General features: G+C 44.3%; 1 long non-coding RNA gene and 1 pseudogene across 1 annotated transcript; one reads left to right on the forward strand and one right to left on the reverse strand.

Annotated features, from left to right (window-relative positions):
* Positions 1–13,571: 13,571 nt before the first annotated feature.
* Positions 13,572–15,121, forward strand: LOC121028088 (60S ribosomal protein L9-like; annotated as a pseudogene).
* A 2,342-nt stretch (positions 15,122–17,463) lies between these two features.
* Positions 17,464–19,016, reverse strand: LOC121028089 (uncharacterized). Its single transcript, XR_005789063.1, has 3 exons — positions 18,913–19,016; positions 18,472–18,722; positions 17,464–18,103 (listed from the first exon to the last, which is right to left on the reverse strand). It is a non-coding gene; the product is annotated as an uncharacterized LOC121028089 (long non-coding RNA).
* Positions 19,017–20,344: the final 1,328 nt, after the last annotated feature.

Raw genomic sequence — 20,344 nt, forward strand, 5'->3', positions numbered from 1 at the left:
TTGAACTGGAGGTCATTTTTGTCATTACAAAGTTTATGAAAAGGTAAGCTTCCTAAAGAAAAAAGACTAAACTTCGCATGAGGTAGGAGTGTTCATTTAAAGAGCCATTGAAGCCGTCTGGAATGTGGTTGGACCCTCAGCCCAACCTGTAAGCATATTACTTTCATAAGGCAGATCATTGTGCCATACACTGCCCGGTAATAAGTGGCACGAGATCAAAGCCCTCTCCCCTAATTTGCAAAGGCCTGGTTTTTACCGGAAGTACAGCAATGTGGGCAGCTATCCTATAGTAAGAAACCATTAAAAGAGATAACTGGTGGGGCGCCTGGGTGGCGCAGTCGGTTAAGCGTCCGACTTCAGCCAGGTCACGATCTCGCGGTCCGCGAGTTCGAGCCCCGCGTCGGGCTCTGGGCTGATGGCTCGGAGCCTGGAGCCTGTTTCCGATTCTGTGTCTCCCTCTCTCTCTGCCCCTCCCCCGTTCATGCTCTGTCTCTCTCTGTCCCAAAAATAAATAAACGTTGAAAAAAAAATAAAAAAAAAAAAAAAAAAAAGAGATAACTGGTATTACTTGGTATTGGTACTTAGCCACTTCCCAATCTTCCTCTGAAACTTGGAAACAAATGACGATGAAGCATTCTAATGCCAGAAATTTACTAAAGTCGACACCATGACCCAGGATGGAAACAGATTTCAACTCACTGTTGTACCTTCACTGTCCCAGAGAATTATAGCATCATTGAAGTTCAGTAGGATTTTAGAAAGCATTGAAAGCATTTCAGTCACCTGGGACTGCATTTGTTCTACGTCATCTCTTTGTGCCTCCGTTTCTGCGTCAGTGAAAATGGGTCCTGAGTCCAGAGTCCTGACTTCACTTTGCCACTTTGAGGAATAAGTGAGTAAAAAAGCATTGGACAGCACCAGTTCTAAGGCGGATGTTCAAAAATATTAGATGTATTATTAGTAGCAGCATTTTATGCCCGGGCAACCAAGTATTGTACGATACATTGTAGGAATGTCACTGCTGGACAAGACATTTCTGCTTAAGCCCTAACCAATCAGAAAATGTAGATGATGAAAATCCGTGACCCTTCCCTTTGTTCTGGTTCGTCGAGGCTCTTCTGTAATTTAATATGGAAGGACAGCTCTTGAAATAGTTTTCATTATTTCATTATTTTTTTCTTTCTCATTATTAAAAAAAAGGTGAATATACTAGTATTTGAGCAAACTTTTGTATATTTATTAAACTCTTGGCGTAAGTTCATTCATCTTTTAGACCGGAGCTACGGCTGTGTAAATGGCGTTGCTTCTCGTTAACTGAATGACAGCATCTCCCAGTGTCCTTTTACTTAGTTTACTTAAAAGAATACTTTGCATGAACAAATGCTTCCCCCCCCCCCCCCCTTAGGGATTTCAGGTCACTTCATCCTTATCATGTGGCAAATACTACTCATCTTACATGGGAGACTGAGGGATTTGGAGATTATACTTACATTATTGTTGAAATCATTAGGGGGGAAATACAGCTTCCTGTTAACCTGGTTGCTTTGTCTTGGGGCAGAATAGCTAAATATCTCATTACATCCATTTGAGGGATTTTAAGCTACAGGTGGTCACTCCTTACTGGCACAGAAATGTGGCTTTATAATCTGGCTGTGACATGGCATCAGGTGCCAGACGGAAATAAATTGTCATGCGCCAGCATTTCCAACAACAGTGTCTTGTGACTCTAAATCCGTAACATTTTTTTTTTTCAAATTGACCAAAGCTTCATAGTGCTAGCTCCTTCCCCTACTCGGTCCTCAAAACCAACTACCACTGTGAGTAGGATGTGTTTCCTTCTAACAGTCAATTCCTACTCACACAAGTTGTGTTGTATAAGGTCACAGCAAACCTGGAAAGAACAAATTTGGAACCCTTGCTCTGGGGGAAATTCACGTTTGGGTTCCTGTAAGTATCTGGTCACGTTTTCCTCAACTTCTCAATACAGAACCTTATTTGAGGCTCATTTCAGTTTAAAAACGCCTGAGTGGCTCTGTCGGTTAAGCATCCGACTCTTGGTTTTTGCTCAGGTCATGATCCCCCCATTTGTGGGATCAAGCCCCGCATTAGGCTCTGCGCTGACAGCACGGAGGAACCTGCTTGGGATTCGACCTACCTGTCTTCTCTGCCTCTACCCTGCTCCTGCTTTCAGGTGCTCTCTCACTCAAATAAATACACTTTAAACATATAAAGACACCTTATTTAATATATATGGTTGATTCGTGAACATTGAATTCACGGCCAACAGCCCTGTAACTCATGCCTGAATGAAGTTTACCTAACACACATGCCTTCTTAGACACATCACTGCCGTCCTTCACTGAGGAACTCTAGACAGCATTTCAGCGCTATGTTTGGGGGCCCTTTTAAACAGCAAAATCACACACACACACAAAGTAAGAAAGTGTGAGAAATGTGGCACTAAACAGACTGTGAAAAGCACACTTGTTTACAGTGGGAAAGCTGAAACAAGCAGGTGAAACATTGCCTCATTCAGCCTCAGCAGGGGGAATGCCTGGGTAACTCAAATTTTCCATGGCGCTGCCTGTGTCCCCAAATGGCCACGAACATACTGCAGAGTATTGATTCTGGGCTCACAAATTAACTTTGGCGAGTAGGAGCTTTCACAAATATACAATCTGCAAATAATAGAGATCAACCGTGCTCTTTATCTGCCCAGATCAGCCTCCTGGGACCCCACCCCTTTTCTCAGTGCCATAAATTACCCACTTTATCCCTGGGGCAACGTTTGGTCCTTTCAGTTGGTGACCACACCTAACATTCCATTTGTATTGTTCTCTACGGTAGCTTTGCCTGGTTAAAGGTGAAGGTGTGCCGAAGTTTGTTTTGTTTTGTTTTGTTTTTAACAATTTTAGTTTGAGATTTTCTGGCTATTCAGAGTGGTTTTCGCTCCGATGCTACATAGGTACAGTTTCTATTTCTTCTTTGGGAGAACATACCATATATTAAAAATAAACCTATGTAGGTGTCTTACCTCTGCCCACTTACTACTCCTGCTTTCTCAGGAAGGGCTCCACAACGAAGAAATGGCCAAGTCTATCTGTAAACTCAGTATCTCCCTGGGCTGAGTATAACCCCTGACCCCCATCTGCTCTGGGCTCACTTCAGGAGACGTCAGCCTCTTCCCTTCTTTTACTGTGAAAGACTCTGGTACTCTTAGACTCTACGGCATTCTTCCGTGTGCTAAAGAAAAACATGGCTTGCTCTGAGAATATGGTTTGCTTCTTGGAAGTTCTTATTTATGTACTCTTACTGCCTTCACATGCCTCATTGAGTCATATTATCTTATTTTTATTTCGACTGCTGAATACACACACAAACGTAGCTTTTTTGTTTTTGCCTTATGCTCAATTCTACTCAGGTATTCCTCCTTGTATCGTGTTGTGTTGCTCATTATTACCTTCTCTCTTATTGGGTCTATAAACAAAACTTACAATTTTATGTAAGGCCAACAGATACTTGAAAAGATGCTCAACATCACTCATCATCAGAGTGATACGCAAAGCAAAACTACAATGAGGTGTCACTTCACAACTGTCAGACGGTTAAAATTCAAAACACGAGAAACTAGTGTTGGTGAGGATGTGGAGAAAAAGAAACCCTCTTGCATTGTTCATAGAAATGCAAAGTGGTGCAGCCAGTGTGGAAGACGGTATGCAGTTTCCTCAAAAAGTTAAAAATAGAACTACCCTACAATCCAGTAATCATACTACTGGGTATTTACCCCCAAAATACGAAAACACTAATTCAAAGCGAGGCATGCACACCCGTGTTTACTGCAACATTATCTACAAAAGCGAAATCATGGAAGCAGCCCAAGTGTCCATCACAGACGAATGGAAAAGAAGCTGTGGTTTATACATTCAACGGACTATTACTCAGCCATAAAGATGAATGAAATCTTGCCATTTGCAACAACATGGATGAAACTAGAGGGTATAATGCTAAGTGAAGTAAGTCAGAGAAAGACAAATACCATATGATTTGATTCACATGTGGAATTTAAGAAATGAAATAATGAGCAAAGGGGGAAAAAGGAGGAAAGAGAGCAGGGGGGATGGTTGAAATAGGGGATGGAGATTAAAGAGTACATTTGTGGGGCGCCTGGGTGGCGCAGTCGGTTAAGCGTCCGACTTCAGCCAGGTCACGATCTTGCCCTCCGTGAGTTCGAGCCCCATGTCAGGCTCGCGTCAGGCTCTGGGCTGATGGCTCAGAGCCTGGAGCCTGTTTCCGATTCTGTGTCTCCCTCTCTCGCTGCCCCTCCCCCGTTCATGCTCTGTCTCTCTCTGTCCCAAAAATAAATAAAAAACGTTGAAAAAAAAATAAATAAATAAATAAATAAAGAGTACATTTGTCATGATGGAAAAAACAAAGAAACCCAAAGTGGGATAACTAAAAAATATGTCTTAAATAACTTCTAATTTTCAACTTAAAAACGGTTGCCAGACTCTTTCAAAAGATTTCTGTGTACCCTTTAACCAGCTTCACTAATTGTTAATGTTTTGCCCCGTTTGCGTTATTTTTGTCTCTCTCAACTATTTGAGAGTGAACTGCAGCCATCATGTTTCTTTGCCCCTAAGTATTTCACTTATACCTCCTAAGAACAAGGACATTCTCTTAAATAAACCTAGTGCAATTATCAAGGAAAAATTTTAGCACCAACAAAATGCTATTTTCCAATCCACAATCCATATTTAAAATATATCAACTGTCCCATGGGCCACCTGGGTGGCTCAGGCGCTTAAGTATCCGACTTCAGCTCAGGTTATGATCTCCTGGTTGGTGAGTTCGAGCCTGGCGTTGGGCTCTGTGCTGACAGCTCAGAGCCTGGAGCCTGCTTTGGATGCTGTGCCTCCCTCTGTTTTTCTTTGACACTTTAAAAATCTTTGTAATTCAGCTTAGATGACTTATATTGGCCTATCTTTATATTTACTGACATTTTCCCAACTGGTTCCATCTGCTAATTATCCCTTTAAAGAATTTCTCGTCTCTAATATGGTTTTTTTTCCCTAGCATTTCTTCCATTTCTTTTTAAAAACATGTATAACTCTCTGTTGATATTCTATATCTGTTCATGCATGATGTGTAGCTTTCCACTAGATCTTTTAATATATTATCATTCATTGAATTAAAGTCCCTTTCTAATAGTTACATCTTCATCATCTCTGAGTCTAGTTTTATTGATTGCTTTATCTTTAAACAATAGGTTGTTTCTTTTGTGTGCCTCTTTGTCTTGTAAGGTTTGTAGGTCATAAATTGATGTGCCAAATAGTATGTTTAACCTTAACGTTTAAAATGATTTCTTTTCAGAAGCATTTATTATGCATAGTAAGTAAGAAGTTCTCTTGATTCAACAGACTTGTTTTTGGAGCTTTTGCACACATAGACAGATGTTCTCAAGTTAAATTTGTGTAATAGTTTATGCTAATGCATGTGCAAATGAGCACCCATTCGCTTTTTACTTAACTCTTTTCTCTTCAACATGGTGTAAAACACAGCGACCCCTATCCAAATAAAATTAATGAGAGACTTCATTTGTAATGAACAGCTCTGTGAATAGATTACATTTGGGTGACATCTGAAAGAGTTCAAGTGAAGCAGGTTACAGAACTGTGTACTTTTTTTTTTTTAATGTTTATTTATTTTTCAAGAGAGAGAGAGGAACAGAGCGCAAGCAGGGGAGGGGCAGAGAGAGAGGGAGACACAGAATCCAAAGCACGCCCCAGGCTCTGAGCTGTCAGCACAGAGCCTGACTAGGCGCTCAAACTCACCAACCGTGAGATCATGACCTGAGCCAAAGATGGACGCCTAACCCACGGAGCCACCCAAGCTCCCCAGAAACGTACACTTTTTAAAGTCCTGTGATTGGGGCTCTTAGCGTCAGCGTGAGAACATCACCAATCATGGTATCATGAATTCTCAATTAGACAGCTTTCTCTACACTGCATTTGCTTAGAAAGGAACCCTCTCTTGTAAAAGGCGATGACCTTCTATTGTTCATGTTGAACTGGAAACAAATGCTCAATCCGCAACCAAACTGGTGGAAGAGGAGCACAAGGAATTATCTACAGTAGGATTTGTGTTTTGTAGAACGATGCCTTGCTCCTGGGAAAGACTGTGCAAACCCAAAACCGTATAATAATCACCAGGTCTCACAATTTTGGAGACAAAAAATAGCTCATGGCCACCGAGAAGATAAAAATACTTAATGTTCATATTGCCTACATCAAAGGTATTATTAACTGGCAACATGGAACAACTTAGAGGAGGGAGATGCTGTATTGGAGAATATATTTTTATATATATATAATTTCATTTACGTAAAGACTTAAAGTGGCATGACATGAAATGAGTATGTAAGACCCAAGTATTGAGTATTTGGGGACACAGGGTGTTTAATTTAGTTAATTTAACAGATTCTTACAAGCACGTATTTTGTGTCAGGCACTACTTTAGGAGCACTCCTCACACGAAGTCTTCAGTCCTCATAATAACCCTCTGAGGTAGGTCCTGTTACTATCCCCCCATTAGAGCCAATGAAACTGAGGCACAGAGAAGCTGTGATCTTTGACCCAGATTCCCCAATGGGGAGGTGTTAGAGTGGGTGCCGGCTCCAGAGCCCTTGCTGACCATCCTGACCCGGGCCGCCGGCCCCGCCCGGCCTCGTGTGCACACACATGACGACTGGTAAAAACATCAGGGGCTTGTGCTTGTGAATATTTCTCTTTTTTCCCCCGATACCACACTTTAAAAATCATCTCGAAGTAGTTTGGCCTTTTTTTTTGGCCTGTTTTTCTCAACCTGTGTTGGGGGCATACATCAAGGGCAATATCCATTCATCTTTAAATATTTGATGAGCCACTGGCAGTCCATCCCACAGACACAAACGCTTCACTCTGTCTTGGGTCACTGTGGTGTGCTCTGGGGTCAGTCCTTTCCACTGGTTTACAAGCTCCCTTAGGACAAGAATCTCCGCTGGTATTTCTCCTTGTGTTTCCACAGGGCCCGGCTAGCTTATGGTTGAGTCCCTGGCTACCTGCTTATTGGTGAATGCTGCAAGACAGCTGTTCAACCTTTTCCCACCCAGACATGCACGCTAGACTCTGTTCACATAAGCGATATGAACCTGTGTATTGGGGCAATTCATTTAATATAATTCCACTCCAATATCCATTTACAAAACAACAGTGGGAAACTGATGTAAGAAGGAGGTATGACATGACTCCACTTTTTCTATCTCTGTTCTAGGAATACGCTTCCCAAAAAGTGAACGTTTGGGAAAGTAAACGTATTTTTCCCCTCAGGTACTCTTTATAGATTTCATGTTGCTGAGAATAAATCTAGAATTATGTATCACTTATGACGGTAGTCCTATCACCTAGCATAGGGCATTTCACATAGTAGGTTCTCAATAAATGCTAGTAGATTTTTTTTTAACTTTTTTTTTAACGTTTGTTTATTTTGAGAGAGAGAGAGAGAGAGAGAGAGAGACGGGGGGGGGGGGTTGGGCAGAGAGAAAGGGAGACACAGAATCCAAAGGAGGCTCCAGACTCTAAGCTGTCAGCACAGAGCCCGACGCCAGGCTCGAACCCACGAATTCTGAGATCATGACCTGAGCCGAAGTCGGACACTAAACCGACTGAGCTACCCAGGCGCCCCATAGATTTTTTTTTTTAATTAAGCATTAGTACTATTAGGAAGAGTGTTACAATAGGAAGAATTTTTCATCACAGATCTTTTGGGTCTACCAAAACTTGAGTTTTTACTTTCTAGGACATGGAACAGAATATTGTTGTATACACGCTGGTAACTTTATTTTCCACCTCATCTCCATTCTTCAGTAACTTCTTCCCCCACAGAGCCGTGACCAAGATTTTTTTTTTTAAACCCCAGGCACAGCAATAATTTATGAATTTCTTTCTGTACCAGAAAGACACAATAAGACAAGTGTTTTGGAGAGATAAGAAACATTTCAGTGACACTGTGAGGCATGAATTGAAGTATAGGCAACTAGACCCACCAGGTAAATGATTATCTGCCGTTGCCAGAGTAGGCAGTCTCAATGGCTGATGAAGCCACTGACCTTGGCGTATTTATCATCATTACCCCAGGGGACAGAAACCAATACATCTATTCTTGTGAATATCCATCCATAAAAGGAGGCCCAATCCAGTGGAAAAGAATTTGTGTTTATAGGTGGTGTGTGTGTGTGTGTGTGTGTGTGTGTGTGTGTGTGTGTGTATGAGAGAGGGAGAGAGAGAGAGAGACAGAGAGACAGAGACAGAGAAAGAGAGAGAGAGAGAGAGCAAGAATGTTTCATTTCTTACATTTTCTTTCCACTTTTAACTTCTTTCTATTTATACTGAGAAGGGAAGATGACCTCAGTCTCTCATCTGCGAGCTCAGATTTGTAACAGCACCCTGATCTGCAAGACTTCAAGGGGCATAGTTTTTCCTTATAAGGGAGCTGAATAAGGCTGAAAAACAAAGACAATCTGTTTTATCATCTCCCAGGCTATGATTGCTGTCAGATTAGGGGAGGCCAGAGGTGAGGGATGTGACCTTGGATGATGCTCCTGCTGTCTTCTGCCCAACCCCCCACCCCAGCATGGTGCTAACTGCTCTCTGGACTGGAGTTTCCAGGCAAATTTTGGGACCTGAGTTCACAGACAGCATCAAGCCTGCTTGGATGATAGTGAAGCAGAGCCCCCGTGGAAGCTGTTGTGGGGAGGGCGGTGCAAGAGGGAGGGGCCAACGGCTCTGTCCACAGCAATCCTGGGACAAGGTTAAGAAGATGAGAGAGGCTTTGTTTCCAGAAAGAAGTGGCTGCCATTTAGTTTGCTCAGGCTGCTGGGGCAGAGTAGCAGGAGTTGGCTCAAGCAGAAATGTAGGTCTCACAGTTCTGGCGGCTAGAAGTCCAAGGTCAAGGTGTCAGCAGGCTCCATGCCTCTCTCCTAGCTTCTTGTGGTTTTCTGGCCATCTTTGACATTCCTTGGTTTATAGACCCATCGGCCCCAGCTCTGCCTTCATCTTTTTGCGGTGCTCTCCCTGTGCACCCATGTGTGTCCAGATTTCCCCCTTTTATGAGGACACCAGTTATCCTGGAGCAGGGACCCACTTTGTGATGACCCCATGTAACAATCATTCCATCTGCAATGGCCTTATTTCCAAATAATGCCACATTCCGAGGTACTGGGATTTAGGACTTCGACATCTGAGTTTGTACAATGGGGAGACAACACAGTTCAGCCCATAATGGAATTCAGAATCCAGTTGATTCAGTTGGGGGAATCTTCTTATTAATTCAAGGAAACAGGAAAGGACATGAAACCAAGAGAAGAAATGGTAGTACAGCTCATTTTTTTTTCTAGCAAAGAATCAAGGCATGGGAAAGTGAAGCCTGGGGGGCAAGGTGGTAGGATTTCTTCATCGTGTGTGGGGACGGTCATCTTTTTGAGGACACTGGCAGTATCTGAGTTGAAATCTGATCTATGGGTCAAAGAGGACCTAAGTCCCCAAAGCTTTTGCAAACTCCCGGTGGTATGGGAAATTTAGCTGCCCAGAAAAAAACTACCCAAAGTCCTTGGCCTAATGCCTTCAGAAATACAGGTGGGCTTACCGGAGGGGCCTTTCTCCTTTTCTATTTTCTCAAATATGGTGGGAACTATCAGAGAAGGAGCGGCTGCTGCAGAAGCATCCCACCATTTCAGCCACTTAGCTGCCTAATTGTCTGCAATAGGTCAAAGCACGTTATCTATTTCCTTGACAAATGCCAAGGTAGGATGAAATTCAGTTAAGACTGGGTGCCAAGTGCCTTGTTAGATACTGGTATATGTTATCTCAGTCCTCACAGAAGCCCATATTATTATTCCCATTTTCTAGATGCAGCAGTCAAGGCCCAGAGTTCAGTGACTTTTCCCCGGGGGCTCGCAGGAATCCTGCATGACCCCATGTGTATGCCCTCTGTATTCTTTTCACTCTGCCTTGCTGCTTCCCTAAGTATTTGAGGGTACATCTTTGGAGAATGTGAATTTTTTTAAAGATACTAAATATCACATGGAGGTAAGAATTCATTTTACTCCTTTGAGCCTCTGGTGTAAAATGGGGAGACTGGATTCAGAGGATCTCTGTGCATCCGTGTAGCCCTAACATGAGTCTAAAATTATGATTTTATTTTCCTGTTTTGGACGTAAGAAGAAGAGGATGTAGACTGTCCATCTGGGTTTTTTTCTTGTTGTTGTTGTTTGGTTGGTTTTTTTTAAAGATGGAATTTTAACATCTCCTTGTGGAATTTCCTGGTTCTCAACCAAGTATGTAGGTCCCATCCCTCAGAAGCCTGTCTATTTTTGACTGCAGTGGGATTACAATCGGGTTATTTGGGGGGGGGGCAATCTCTTTGGAGCCTCACATTTTTGTTTTCTGTTCTTCAAGTACCCCTGTGCTTCTACTGCTCCCTTGGAACTGACTGCATGAAGCCTGGTTTGCACGAAGCAGTGGCCAAGCTCCCTGGGCCAGGGACACACGCCCGCCGTTCCAGGCTGAGATCGACTTCCGCTCTGGGCACATCTCCTGTGGGCCCGCGAACAGGCTTTGACTGATTTAGCTCAGAACACTCGCTTGTTTGAGGATATGGTAATGACGCCAGTAAAATTCAATTACTGTATCCCAGAGGACCGCAGCAAGCGATAATAAATTAGGGAACATGAGCTTTGGAGTATCTGAACTGAAATTATAACGGGGCTATTGAAAAACAAACAAACAAAAACCGCAAGCATTCATTTAATAATAGATGCTGCCGTTTTGCCCACCAAAAATTAGTTCATCAACGAACCCTTTGTTCTTGTCATAAAAGAACGTGCCTTAGACACAGCCAAGGACATTCTATCTTAATTACTTGGTATTGTTGTCGCCCCCCCCAGAGCCCACCTGGCTTCAGGGTAACTGGTACAAGGGGAGGAAGTAGCTGCCTGCCAGGGTCCCCCAAGGCCGCGGCACTAATCCATGCTGGGCCCACAGATGCTCGCAGCCGCCCATGGCCTTGGGTTTCAGGTTGCCATCCAGAGCTGAGGTTTGAATGGAGGTTGTAATCTCAGAAGGTCCAGCTAGCACTTAACCACTGACATCCATCAAGTATGTCAAGGCTCGCATTGTCTCATTAATTGGAACCAGCTTTCCTGCTATCAGATCCTTTTTCATTTCTAACCTTTCCACCCTGCCTTTCTTCCTTTGCGCACAGTTTATAGCCTCTCCCGTTTGTGCCTTCCGTCTGTGGGTTGCGTGCTACAAGGCCACTCTTGAGGGGGAAGAGGTGCCTTTGCGCTCCTCCATGCCACAAACAGGACTTGTGTGTCTCTTCTCCAACGTGAAGGTCAAGCACACGGATGGAGAAAGAACATTCGCGGCAGTCTGGATGTGTCTGCAGACTCTATTCTGCAGATAATCTTAGAGCTAAAATTGCTATCTTGCCTCGCTTTGTTTCCTTTCTCATCCAGATTCCAACCTTCAAGTGTATAATGCAGAATTGTTGAAATGATGAGCAGACGAGATAGGAAGAAGATAACCAAGGTGCTAAAAAAGTACTCCGAATTAGCAGCAGGTCATTTTCCACCTGTAGAAAATACCTTTGGGGGCAGCTCTGAGACCAAGCCCCTTGGTTGGAGAACTGTTCCTCCCTCCCCACCACCACGGAAGGCCCGTGGACGTCGGTCATGCTTACTTTACATGACTCCATGAGGCTGGCTGAGTCAGGACCCAAGCTGGACACAACAGAATCTTGCTCTAGGACCTGGAACGTGTGGGAACTTGGAAAGGCTAGAGCCCTGGAGTTTGGGGCCTTCATTTTCAGCCATGTGTACAGAAAGCAGGAAAGCGAGGGGGTTGGAGTAAGTTTTGCCACGAATCAGAGATGTTGAGAGAAGCAGGCCATAGTCATGCAGTCCTTTGATAAAGGATGACCCTCCCTATGGCCTCCCCCCAACTCCTTCCTGACCATGTTCTCTCTGTAAGACCTTGTACCTAACGCTGCCTCTTAAGCCTCAACCCTTCATTATCTCTCAATCTAATTAGCCTCGTGGCCAATGCCTGTTACATGTTCCTCTCAGGGCCTTGACATTTTTTTTTTTCCAATATACCCACAGAGTATAAAATTTTAATACATTATTTGATCAGAGACAAGAGAACTAGCAATCTGTGGCACACTATCTGAGGACTTGTCAAAATCAAGGGTGATTCTTTCCATCACAAAGAGATGGAAGTTTCAGGACAGCAAGAGACAAAAAAGCAGCCAAAGGATTTTGCTGTCCCTTTATTTCCCATGAAATACAACCCTAAGCGGTGTTCATATTTTCCCCACACTGCTTCCTGTCCTCTGCCAAAGGAGGGACTTGATCCAATGTCCCAGCTGTTCTGGGGCCTGCGCTGGGATGGCCGGGTTGGAAGGGGGGGACACACAGGTTTTACTCTCATGCCAGCTACGCCTGGGGCCTCTGTGTGGGCAATCAAGGGACCTTCCCTCGGGCAGAAGCCTGTGGAAACATCCAGTCTGACGCCTCTCGTTTGGCACAATGAAGGGCAAATATCTCTCCATTATCTACTAGAAAATGAATGAGCAAACACAATCTCTAAATCAAGGGAGACTTAAACAGGAGATCATATTTCCTATTCCCTAGGTGTTAGTAATATTCTGCAAAAAGGTCATGGGTCTTGGTAACTATGTTAAGAACTATGGTCACAGTTTATTAACCTCTTATGTTCTTTGGAGGAAAAAAACAATCAGAATATAAGGTGTTTGGACCAATATAACACAAACCTAGGCATGCCAAGCTCTGTGTGGGGGTTTTACAGGTACCTTATTTAAATGTCACAGTAGTTCTATAGTATGACCACATCACTATGAATTGTCTAAGAAGTTTGAGTGGGTGCCTCAAAGGCCACACAACTGGTAAGTAGGAAAGCTTTTAAGTGAAAAATCTGGTAAAAAAAAAAAGGTCACATAGCTGGAATGTGGTCTTGAATTTACCTTACCCTTAAACCCATCTTTATTCCATTGCACTCTAATGCAATATTTCCCAAATTTGTCTGGTAAGACTCCTCAGTGTGAGTGCTTGTTAAAACTCCACTCTCTCGCTCTCTGCCCCTCCCCCTCTCACTCTCTGTCTCTCTCCTTCAAAAAATAAACATTAATTTTTTTTTTTTTTTTAAAGGAGTGCCTGGTGGCTCAGTCAGTTGAGCATCTGACTTTGGCTCAGGTCGTGATCTCGTGGTTCGTGGGTTCAAGCCCCAAGTCGGGCTCTGTGCTGACAACTCAGAGCCTGGGGCCTGCTTTGGATTCTGTGTCTCCCTCTCACTTTACCCCTCCCTCACTCACACTCTGTCTCTCTCTCTCTCCTTCAAAAATAAATAAACATTTAAAAAAACAATTAAAAAAGAAAAAAAAAATCTCCACTCCTGGGTCCAATCCCGCTGCAGATCTAATAAGCCAGAGTCTCCTAGAAATGGGGACAGGAATTCACCCTAGGTGAATCTGACCTAGCAAGTTAGGTAAACACTGCTAAAATGCCTTAATTTCTTTTTAACCTAGTAATTCTTGGCAAGGTGTGTCGAAAAATGTCTTCTCTTTTTAATAAGCTTTTTATTTTGGAATAACTTTAGATATGCCTGGAAGTCGTAAAGATGATAGAGAGCCCGTATACTTTCTCCCATCTATTTCCACCTAATGTGAAGATCTTACACAACCATGGTCCATTTGTCAAAACTAAGAAACTAACACTGAGAAATTACTGTTGACTGTGTTAGGAATCACTTGTCTTGGACACGGAAGGAAAGGAAAGACAGGCCAGCCCAGAGTCCCTTTTTTTTTCCTATTCCTCAGTGAGCTGAAGGCACACAGCGTTGGTAGAAGGTGCGTGATTAAGAAGCAAGTTGAGTTTAGCTCTTTGCTGTATCTATTGCAGGAATGAAGTCCCTTCTCAGCAGTCAGACTGTTGACCTTCCAGAAAATGTCAACAGCACTCTGAAGGGACCCACGACTACTGTGAAGGGCCCCCGAAGAACCCTGTGGAGGGTTCCTCATTAGAAGTCAGTCTCCTCGGAAAGAAAAAGAAGAGGCTCTGAGTTGACAAACGGTGGAAATGGAAAAGAACTGTCTACTGTTCTCACTATCTGTGGTCACCTACAGGCCATGGTCAAGGACTCTACATTGGGCTTCCTTTACCAGATGAGGTCTGTGTATGCTCGTCTCCCTGTTAATGTCATTACTCAGGAGAATGGTTCTCTTGTTGAAATCCAGAATTTCTTGGGTAAAAATCGGGGCGCCTGGGTGCCTCAGTTTGTTAAGCATCAGACTTTGGCTCAGGTCATGATCTCAGGGTTTGTGAGTCTGAGCCTCTCGTGGGGCTCTCTGCTGTCAGCACAAAGCCTGCTTGGGATCCTCTGTCCTGGCTCTCTCTCTCTGCCCCTCCCCCACTCACGCTTGCAGTGCTTTTTCTCCCTCAAAAATAAACATTAGGGGCGCCTGGGTGGCGCAGTCGGTTAAGCGTCCGACTTCAGCCAGGTCACGATCTCGCGGTCCGTGAGTTCGAGCCCCGCGTCGGGCTCTGGGCTGATGGCTCAGAGCCTGGAGCCTGTTTCCGATTCTGTGTCTCCCTCTCTCTCTGACCCTCCCCCATTCATGCTCTGTCTCTTTCTGTCCCAAAAAATAAATAAATGTTGAAAAAAAATTTTTTTTAAATAAAATAAAATAAACATTAAAAAAAATACATCCAGAGACCTCGGCTGAGGCCAGGTGTTGTTTGTTCAGCATCTCAAGCCCAGACAGATGAGTTAATTCTTGAAGGAAATGACATTGAAACTGTAGCAAACTCAGCTGCTTTGATTCAGCAAGCCACAACAGTAAAAAACAAGGAAAATTTGGGGATGGTTTGTATGTTTCTGAAAAAGGAACAGTTCAGCAGACTGATGGATAAGATCTAAGTTGTCCAGCTACAGAAATAACAAGATGCCAGATGAGTTTTCAGACTTATTTGTGATATTTTAAAGATGCAATAAAAGCTGTATTGATTTGGAGCTTTTTCTTAAACCAATAAAAAAAAAAAAAAGAAGAAGCAAACTGAGTTTATTTCCCACAGGATTTACACTCTTCTGGTAAGAACAAAATACATATGCATGCACAGGCTATGAAATGCAAATTATGTAACTTCGGTGATTTCATAGATGAGTTAAATACACTTCGTTTTTATTTTATATTCTAGAGTTCTTTTTTTTCTAATGCTTATTTATTTATTTTTGAGAGACAGACAGAGAGAGAGAGAGAGAGAGAGAGAGAGAGAGAGAGAGAGAGAGATGCAAGGAGAGGGACAGAGAGAGAGGGAGATGGCGAATCCCAAGCAGGCTCTGCACTGTCAGCATGGAGGCTGATATGGGACTTGAACCCACGAACCGTGAGATCAAGCCCTGAGCTGAAATCAGGAGTCAGAGGCTTAGCCGACTGAGCCACCCAGGTGCCCTGAGTTAAATACGCTTCTATTTGCCTTTAGAACTGGCATTGCAAAATTCACACTAACAATTAAAAATTTTGTTTCCTTTGCTTGGCAAGGCATTACAGAGCAAATAAAAAATACCGTGACTCGTTGAGGGAGAGACTGGGGAAGACGGGAAAAAAAAAAACTTTATACTTCAGTTCCATAACTGCACTTTTCCCCTACTTTTTGGACCAGCGGCTCCACATTTTCATTTTGCACTGGGTCCCACAAACTATGTAGTCAGTCCAGCTGATCCCTAGTCAAGAGGCATTGTCCTAACTCAACAATCACCACCGTCAGAAAATGGTAGTGATTGTGGCAGCCAGACAGACAAGTAGAAAGACGTGTCGGGAGAGGGGGACCTTCTGCCATCCTTGGGCAATAACAGCAACGGAGGGGGTTTAGTCTCCCACATGCACCAGCCCAGGTGGCTATTGGCACCTCAGGGTGATTCCCGGTATTTTAGCACTCCTAGATATGACCCGGGGCAGTGGGATCCTGGTTGGACGTACCCAGTGGCCCAGTGCTCTCTGATGCAGAGTGTGCAAAGGCAAATGCCACATCAAGAAGCAGTTAAACACTTGACCTGCCCCGGGCCTGTGGCCTTTGCATGTGACACTCTGTATAACACTGCTTAGTTATTTTTGTGCTCCAGTGGGCAGTTCTTCCTTTTTAGCTCGACTATTAAATCAAAGAAGTATCCTCCGCATCTCCAAAGCCTGCTGACTCATTAAACACAGAATGGGGTGTTTCTGTGAAAAGGCAGCGCGGTGGGTTTGGGACAGCAGCTTTAATTTATATCTGAAAACAAATTAGGCTAATGGAGCAGAACAGCTACAAATGCTGTACAACCAACCTGCACCAGGAAACAGAACGTGGCTCTTTGGCTAATTAAAGGACACGATGGCTCTCTCTTCCACTGTGAAATTTTTTTGCGATGTGTCTTTTAGGATCAGGTGCTTCTTTTAAAATAAGAAGCGGGGGTGGGGTGGGGTGGGGCAGCGCCTGGGTGGCTCAGTCGGTTGAGCATTCGGCTCAGGTCGTGATCTCGTGGTCTGTGGGTTCAAGCCCCGCGTCGGGCTCTGTGCTGACAGCTCAGAGCCTGGAGCCTGCTTTGGATTCCGTGTCCCCTTCTCTCTCTGCCCCTCCCCTACTCACGCTCTGTCTCTCTCTGTCTCTCAAAAATGAATAAATGTTGAAAAATAAAATAAAATAAAATAAAATAAAATAAAATAAAATAAGAAGGATCTCCAGCTGGTGATGTGAGGTCTGTCCTCCCCGGTGGAGTGAAGCCACGCTGCTGGAACACATGGAAAGAGACTCCAGCCACAAGCATGAGGAATGACGCTTCATGTGTCAAGGTGACCACTGGCAGCCCTGGGCATGGGCTTGTCCTGTGTCACCCAGCGGTAAGACTCACGATCAAGCACCAAGCGCAGTTAGTAGGAGGCCCACGCAAACATGCACCGCCCAGAGCTCTTCCCTCTGTGGAAATCAGAGCAGGGGGTTCCTCTCCCTTCCCCTCCCCAACAGGCCTCTCACTTGGCTTCTCCCAACCCCCAGTTCTCTACACCTCTTGTTCCCATACTCTGTCTTCAGCTGTCCTCTTTATTGTTTTTTCCTTCCCCTGCACCCATGTGATTTCTGCCAAGGTGGGGACTTTCTCTACCTTGTTCCCGGCTGTGTCCCGGTCCCTTACATATTGCCCAGTACGTGCTAAGGGCTGGATCATTATTTGTTGAATGAACTGTCAAGTGCAACAGTCAAGCCTACTTCTCTCCATGCCACATCCTTAAAAAACCCCTGCGCGCAGATATATGATGCACACCTCCCCAAATTTGCACGTGTGGTCCCTCCCTCCCCTTTCTACCTGTGCCCGGCTCTTCTCTCTCTGTCTGCATCCTCCTGGAGCCTCTACAACTCCGTAATGCCTTCCCGCGGTGCACACTCGATACTGAGCCGCGCTGAACGGGGCTTCTATAGTCCGCAGCCTCCCCCCAAGAAATACTAAGCAACACCAGATAGTGCCACTTGTGTCTTTTCCCCTATCCTGGTGCTTTCGATGTTTGAGGAATGTATACGTAAATGAGCTATCCAAAGACACACAGCTAGTTAGTGGCAGGGACCAGGCTAGTGCCCAGATATCCTGGTCTTCCATACATGGCACTTTGTTATTTCCATCAGAGAATGCCTCCGAGAAGCCCTTCTCACCAACTTCCCCCAAACCCACCGTGTAGTTTCCGCACGTCTACAAGTGTCAGCTTCCTGGTACCCAGCCTGTATGCTGTCTTCCAAAAACAAACGCTTCCTTAATTCGTCGTCCTAATTCCTCACATTGAATCGCAATGTCATCCGATTGATTAATTTTCACAAAGTGTTAAAGCACAGAGAGATCTGGGGCATGAAGAGTTGGTTGGAATTTACAGATGTTTTGAAGTTACTTACACCGAAGGAATAACATCCTGGGCACATTTGCAAGGTTTTTGGAGTCCGTTCCGTGAACACATTTTCTTTTTCATGAAAAATCTCAAACACACATAAAAATAACAGGACCAGTACGTTAGTAGGAATAATACAAGCCTCGTAGATTCATCACTCAGCTTAACAATTATTAATGACTTGCAACCTTTCCTTTTTCTTTATTATTCTTTGTTGAATTATTTTGAAGCATATTCCAGAGACGGCATATCGTTTTATCGTTCTTCAAAATGCCCCCCCCTTTTTTTAACATAACCACCCCTAACAAATTAACAATAATAATTACTTAAAAATGCGATAAAATTTTCACAGAGGTGTTTGGAGGGGGTGGGTAGAGCTTCTCTGTACTCTCTAAGTGTATAACAGAACAGAAATAAACCCCACTGAAGGAAGAGGCCTGCGTGTATCCATTTTACCTTCTCAGAAATTGTAGATGGAAGTCTGAAACGGCCCAGACTTCTTTTCCTGGATGAGTGGAGCTTCACTGGAACTTTGTTAAGAATCTAGAATTTTCTCCTCTTAGGGTCTCAGTAAATGCTGGCTTAGGAGAGCTGCATTCTCTCTGGGGCCCATCCCCAGGCCATGTTTACACTGTCCAGGCCCTTTAAAGCTGGCCTCTCTGTTCACCACCTACCGGCAGTCTAAACACCCTTTCATTTTCTTGGCCCTTCCATTTCATAAGCATACTGACCAGGCAACAATAAAGAGAAGGTATTCGGATTAGTTAAGTGAATTAATATTTAAGTTTAAACTTTCAAAAATCCTGGTATCACCTATACGGGATCCACAGGGCTGGGGAGAGAGAGCTAAAGAGACCCCAGGATGGGAACCGCCTGGCAGAGCCTTTCTTGCCTCACCAGAAAGAACTTGACCATGGGCAGGTCCTCCCCAGAAGGTTCTCTGGCCGCTTCCAAGGGCCAACGCCCCGTCGCCGCTCACACCCTCCCAGATTTGGCAGGACCCAATTCCTCCCCCTCTTTCCCTCCTTCCTCCCACCCACCCCTGAAGCTCATTTCCCTTCCTTCTAGAGCACAGCTTGTTTTCTCTCGTTGCTAAGCAGCCTGGTGCTCTCTGGCAGTGCTTGCTGTCGCCTGTCCACTCCCGCCCTATTCCGATTATTCACATTAACCCTCTGTGACATAGATTAAAAACCTGGGGTTGGGTGACAGTCCAAAGGATCACATCAGGGGGCCAAGGACAATCTACGCTTTGTGTTCCCTAGCACTGTATCCTCTCTGGGGTCGAGGAAGTGTGATGGCTGAGGGTTCCGAGCCCACACACAGCTGGCTTTGAGTTCGGATCCCGGCACTCAGTAATGGAGTGACCGTAGTAACTTCTGGGAAGTTACTCACTCTTTCCAACTAAGCCATGGTCTTCTCGTCTGTGAAAGGGAATAACATAATGGTTGCAGCATTTGCCTCCTCTGAAGGTTAAATTACTTAAAGCGTGTCGAGGGCTCAGTATAGTGTCTGTTATGTAGTGAGAACTCACAATGTATTAGCTGATACTGATGCAATTTGCACAGCACTGCCACGTCCCGCGTCTGCTTTCACAACAGTGTTAGTTACCTCGTGGAGGTAACCATTAATATTTCCATTTGGGGTGTGGAAAACACAGGACAGAGAGGTAAAGCAACTTGCTCAAAGACAAACAGCTAAACTAGTATTGGAGTGGGACTAGTTTTGTGTTTTATGTTGTCACTGGGTCCCAGACCTATCTGAGGCTTAAGATCAATCCCACCCGGACCCTTCTTTGGGGAAGGGAATTTATTTGGAAGCAATCAACCCCATAGGCTTTGTTTCCAACTTCGAAACAGTATAGTATTTGAAGTATAGTATTTGATCAATACAGTAAATCCTCCCCAAGATGAAAATATGCGTGCATCCATTTCCATAGCTGGTATAATGAGAATGAACAGATGATTTGGGCTTCGAGTCAGACCACTAGGGCTGGAAAGGGAAAATTTGGCCTTGAAGTACATGGTACTGACTCACACCTGCAATTCATACTACGCATAGAGCTTAGGGAAGCCAAGCTTCATAAAAAAAGGAAGAGCACATAACGCTATTCCTGAAAAAGCAGATAATGTTAAGTCTTATCTCTCAGCCCCTAATTCTTTTTTTTCTAATTTTTTTTTTCAACGTTTATTTATTTTTGGGACAGAGAGAGACAGAGCATGAACGGGGGAGGGGCAGAGAGAGAGGGAGACACAGAATCGGAAACAGGCTCCAGGTTCTGAGCCATCAGCCCAGAGCCTGACGCGGGGCTCGAACTCACGGACCGCGAGAT

The sequence above is a fragment of the Herpailurus yagouaroundi genome, unplaced genomic scaffold (assembly GCF_014898765.1).
Source record: "Herpailurus yagouaroundi ecotype Mexico unplaced genomic scaffold, PumYag 100, whole genome shotgun sequence".
NCBI classification, from domain to species: Eukaryota; Metazoa; Chordata; class Mammalia; order Carnivora; family Felidae; genus Herpailurus; species Herpailurus yagouaroundi.